Source organism: Mercenaria mercenaria, chromosome 12, assembly GCF_021730395.1.
Source record: "Mercenaria mercenaria strain notata chromosome 12, MADL_Memer_1, whole genome shotgun sequence".
Taxonomy (NCBI): Eukaryota; Metazoa; Mollusca; class Bivalvia; order Venerida; family Veneridae; genus Mercenaria; species Mercenaria mercenaria.
The window spans coordinates 61483804-61489827 of NC_069372.1; positions in this window are offsets into that span (position 1 = coordinate 61483804).

A 6024-nucleotide genomic window follows, 5' to 3' on the forward strand; every position below is an offset into this window, starting at 1 on the left:
TAAACCCAAGGTACACAACTTATAAAGCTGAATACTAATTCTATGCTGAGTGATGAGGTTTGATGATTTTGGGTCAAATATTTTTGGGACATGCACGACATAAATTTCGGACGGACAAACAACGGACAAGGGTAACTCTAGTTGCCGCCTACCCCCCCCCCCCCCCCCCCCCCCCCCACACACACCAAAAAAAAGAGGATCCCCCCACACAAAAACAAACAAATAAACAGGAACAGGGGCGGGATACGGACACAACAACGCATACACTCGAGGCACAGAGCATCAAGAGAGACATCTTTAAGAGCCGACGAAACAGGCCTTAAGACAGATATCAAAACAGCTCACCCCCGGTAGATTTAAAAAAAAATCTATCATAACATCCTCCGCTTGTTCCACTAGACACAATCAGTGAGGAAACGTAAGGTCCAAATGTAAAAGTCTGTACATCAAACATATGATGTGTTTCAAAATAGTTGAGTCATAGCCTCTTTTAACAACATTTTATAACTTTACAATTTACAATTGAAACAAGAGCTGTCACTAATGGTGACAAATGCCCCGCAGCGCCTTGACCTTTGACCTGGTGACCTTGATCTTTGACCTGGTGACCCCAAAGTCAATAGGGGTCGTGTACTCAATAAGTACTATTAGCCTCTGAAGTTTGAAGGCCCTGGGTGCAGTGGTTCGCGAGTAAAGTGCCTTCATTCAAAAAGTTAACGTTGCCTTCATGCAAAAAGTTAACATTGTGACAAACGAACGGACGGACAGTTGAAAACTAATATGCCTCCCTTCGGGGGCATAAAAATACCATGACCCAATTTTTTAAGAAGTTGTAAAATCACATTACCATAATAATCGGGTTTGGGTATAACTTTTCGCAAAAGTGTCTTCAAATTATTATTAAATTTGAAAACTAAATCTGAATTAAGAAAGTAACATTTAGCAGAATATTTACGTAACTTATAATAATGGAAGCCATGCTGAAGAAGATTTTTGTTTAGTCTATAGATTACGATCATTGAAACCCCCAACATGACTACACGCTCTTGCAAACCGAATTAACTGAGAAATATATATCACATAACAAACTGCCTAGGTTACATCCCTATCCACATGAGAAAATTAAAATCATCCATATTGCCATAACTTTTGGTATGTAAAGAAACGCAGCTTTCCAAAAGCGCAACCAACAGCACGTGACATGCCCAAAACCAGCACACACATACAGACATACCACATAACCCCGGGCAAAAGACGACGCAATCACATGAAAACAACGAACAAATAAAGGAACACAGTGGGAGCAACGCCTTGGGAAGACAAGGCAGTCTGAAAGACAGCTATATCCCCCGCCACTGTTATGGATAGTGAAAGGGTTGATGGAATTGAATGGAACCATTAGACAATCGAGTTGTGACCTTGACCATAAGCTGGAAGGGGTGAATTTTGAAATCTGCACATTGTCTTGTTAAGGAGTATATTACAGAGTACTCATATTAAAATCCTTCAAAGGGTTTAGGAGATACATAGCAGACAAAAAATGGAAGGCTCAAACCTTTGACCTTGAGTTGGACCTTGACTTTGGGCCAACATGGCTGACTCATAAGTTCTGCACATCGTCTAGATAAGGTGATCTATTGATCGAAGTTTCATAAAATCCCTTTAAGGGGTTTAGGAGATACAAAGCGGGCACAAAATGGAAGGCTCAAACATTTGACCGTGAAATGTGATATTGGCCTTAAGCTGACTGGTTGACTCATAAGTTCAACACACCGTCTTGATAAGGTGATCATTTGACCAAAGTTTCTTGCAATTCCTTCAAGGGGTTAAGGAGATACAAAGCGGACGCAAAATGGAAGGCTCAAACATTTGACCCTGAGTTGTGACCTTGATCTTTAGCCGACATGGCTGACTCATAAGTTCTGCACATCGTCTTGATAAGGTTATTATTTGACCTAGGTTTCATGAAAATTGTTCAAGAGGTTTAGGAGATATAGAGCGTATACAAAAATTGAAGGCTCAAGTACTTGACCCTGAGTTGTGACCTTGGCCTTAAGCTGACATGGCTGACTCGTAAGTTTTGTACATCGTCTTGATGATGTGATCGTTTGACCCAAGTTTCTTGAAATTCCTTCAAGGGGTTTAGGATATACAGAGCAGACACAAAATGGAAGGATCAAACCTTTGACACTGAGTTGTGACCTTGACCTTTAGCCAAATGGCTGACTCATAAGTTCTGCACATCGTCTTGATGAGGTGATCATTTGACCCAAGTTTCATGATAATCTTTCAAGGGGTTTAGGAGATACAGAGCGGACACAAAATAGAACGCTCAAACCTTTTACCTTAAGTTGTGACTTTGATCTTGAGCCGACATGGCTGACTCATGAGATCTGCACACAGTCTTGATGAGGTGATTATTTCACCCAAGTTTCATGATTATCCTTCACGGTGTTACATAGGAGATACGGAGCGGACACGAAATGTTACGGATGGGCGGAGGGACTGAGACTATTCCTATAACCCCCACCACTCGTGGCGGGTGATTAATAAGTGGCAAACCACCTATGGATTTTAAACCTTTTTATTGTAATCATCTAACCTCACTCTTACCCTCAGACCATGTTCCAAAGTAATAGGACAGTGTAAATAAAAGTAATCCCCGTCATGTGAATCCCTAACACACGCACCGGCAACAGAATTTATTTATTTTACTTTGTTGGATTTAACGTCGCACCGACACAATTATAGGTCATATGGCGACTTTCCAGCTTTGATGGTAGAGGAAGACCCCAGGTGCCCCTCCGTGCATTATTTCACCACGAGCGGGCACCTGGGTAGAACCACCGACATTCCGTAAGCCAGCTGGATGGCTTCCTCGCATGAAGAATTCAACGCCCCGAGTGAGGCTCGAACCCACATCGATGAGGAGCAAGTGATTTGAAGTCCGCGATCTTAACCTCTTTTACAGGTGTCAACAAGCGGGTATCTTGGTACACTACTTCCGACATTCTGTAAGCCAGCTAAATGGCTTCCGTACATGAAAGGAGTTTTCAACTGAAGCGAGATTTCGAACCCACAGCGGTGTGGGACAAGTGATTAGATGACAGTGACCTTAACCACTCGGCCATGGAGGCTCCTCAAAACGAGGTTTGAGCTTAACTTTATGCACCAGGTACTGTGTTTATTTCAATATCACCTTAGTTTAACGGACAAAAAGATCGAGTAATGTTGCGTCTGAAGCATTTCAAAGTTCAGACAAATAAAACATTTCTACGGTGGTATGTTGAGGACATGCATTTATTTCTTTAAGATTAGATTGTCTTATCTCGAGCGCACGCCATCTTATCTCGAGCGTACGACATTTTATCTCGTGCGCACGAAATCTTATCTATATATATATGGGTCCTTTGTGTGTATATAGGTCATCAGTAAAAACAAACGGACAAGCAGATAATTCGGGTCCCGCTTATTCAGATGTAATTTAAACTTATTAAATTTATCACATCTGGGAGACAGTGTACATAACTGGTCATCCGATCTCTGCATGTCAGAATAACAAACAGTCGCACTTCGATTGATAGCATCAATTCGCACGTTGTCAAAAAAGTTATAAAATTACATGCGTGAATTAAGGGGAAACGGTGAACCTCTTTAATAGGCAACCTACATACTAATTTTTTATTTTGTCAAGGACTTAGATTTATCCTTTGCGTCACCACTGAATTTTCATTGCCCACCTTTTTTTATCAGTTTGTGTATTCAAATTACTACCCTGCTAACGGTTATAAGTATAAAAGAAACAAAAACAAAAACGGTGTCAGTCGTATGCTTTTACTGATGACCTGAATACACACAAAGTATAGATTAGATGTTGTGTGCTCGAGAAAAAATGTCATGCGCACGAGATAAGATGCCGTGCGTACGAGGTAAGATGTCGTGCACTCAAGATAAGATGCCGTGCGCACGAGATAAGATGTCGTGCACTCGAGATTATTTAATCTTAAAACGAAACTAAATGCTTATTCTAAACAGACCACTGTACATTTCGTTTTGACAATGGAAAAAATAATTAAATAAATAGCGTAACTTTAACCTTCATTAGATTTGACGTCATTTTCTTCTTTATTTTCAATAAGATTTCAGCGTGTTTTCATCATCACAATTTAGTCCGTAATTTTAACTCGTTATTGCTATATTTAATGAGTCAAAAGTGAAATAGAAAGAGGTTTTAGCAGTTCTATAATTTCAAACTATCTAAAATTTTGTAATCAATATAATAGAAAGACAATATCTCGCACAGAACAAGAAACATATAACCAGGATTTAAAATATTTAAAAGCTTGACTTTAACATGTTATTAGATCGATAGAAAATATGGAGACTGAATGAAGCAGAGAGTTTTCAATTATTGACGTCCATTTTCAGCAAGATCGTGGTTGTGCTTTCAGTTTAAATTTTAAAAAGTGAACTCACCATTTCAGACAACATAAATTTAAACCCATCTTTTAAGAGCAAGTCTGGAAACTTCATATACATATATTTAATTTTTCAGTTTCAGGGTTGAGTTGTAGGTCGACTATTTTCTTATGTTGTTATGTTTACGGTTTTTTCGTTGTTGCCGTTTTTTTAATGCTCAATACTAACTAAAAGGGATTTTACCTTAACTTAAAATGGTATTGACTTTGTAAATTAAAGTGCATCAAAGATTAAACATTTACGGTAGTGGTAGTATGTTTAAGACTTCGATGTTCTTTTTAAGATTAAATTATCTCGTGCGAACGAGATCTTATCTCGAGTGTACGGCATATTATCTTGTGCGCACGACATCTTATATCAAGCGCACGACATTTTATCTCGTACACACGACATCTTATCTCGTGCGCTCGACATCATATTTCGTGTGCACGACATTTTATTTCATGAGCTCGCCGTTTTATCTTGTGCGCACTATGTCTTATCTTTAGCGCACGACATCTTATCTTGTGCTTACGACATCATATCTCGTGCGCACGACATCTTATGTCAGGCTTATTATGATCTACACTGGTCGCAAAAAGCAGAACCAATCGTGTCCAGCATAGTAAGGGTTAAAAGTTTGATAGAAATTCCAAAAGCAAATATTTTCACACTTTCTGTAGAGTATCAACACGATTCCATTCTATTGCAAGGTTGGCCTTTCAAATTCTTCCGAATTTCATCAATAAAGTTGACTAATCTGGGCTTAAATTGTGATAAATGTCAAAGTAATTCAAATTACAAGTGTTTTAACTGTGTAAACAAACCAGGGTTTTACTGACCACAGTTCTGTGATTGGCTCTCAGTGGTCGTGAGTCTTCTGCAGAGATCGGTAAAAGTTTTCAACATTCTTATTTTGACAATAAAATGCATTAAAATTCATTTATTTCAGTTTCTCGGCAAAGTTTTGGCGCGTGCTAATATTTTTTGCAGTAAACAAAAACTATTTTCATATCAAGATAATGAATGCTTGATAGCAATGACCTAGGGTTTGTAGAATCAGATCAAGATTACTATTCAGGTACCACTTGCTGGTCACGGCCGCGGTTATAAAAGCCAGATTGACAAATCGAAAGCAAACAGAAACATGATGCCGTTTGATACTCTAGAAAGTGAGGTATACATATTATGTTACACGGAAGTTAAAATGCTTTACCTGCAATTCAATACAGATAACAAGAGAGGTTTTCTGGTTTAAGAAATTTAATACTAGTATTATGTGTGTTTAAGGATCTCGCTCGTGAAACAACACGAGTTTATATGTATCCAAGCGGGTTCCTTAAATACATGTGTTCATGTTTGTCATGTTCTAACATCAATTGTCGGAACAGGTAACAGTAACTGCATCTTTTTTCTTCTTTTATAACAAAACAATGTTATTTGAAAATACTCACAAAGTGTAAGGTTTATAATACTTATCTTTACTCTATATCCCTGTTTTTACCTCTAGCCTTTACTTTTCAACAAATAAAAAATTGTCGTAAAAATGTAGCCTTAACACTCTCG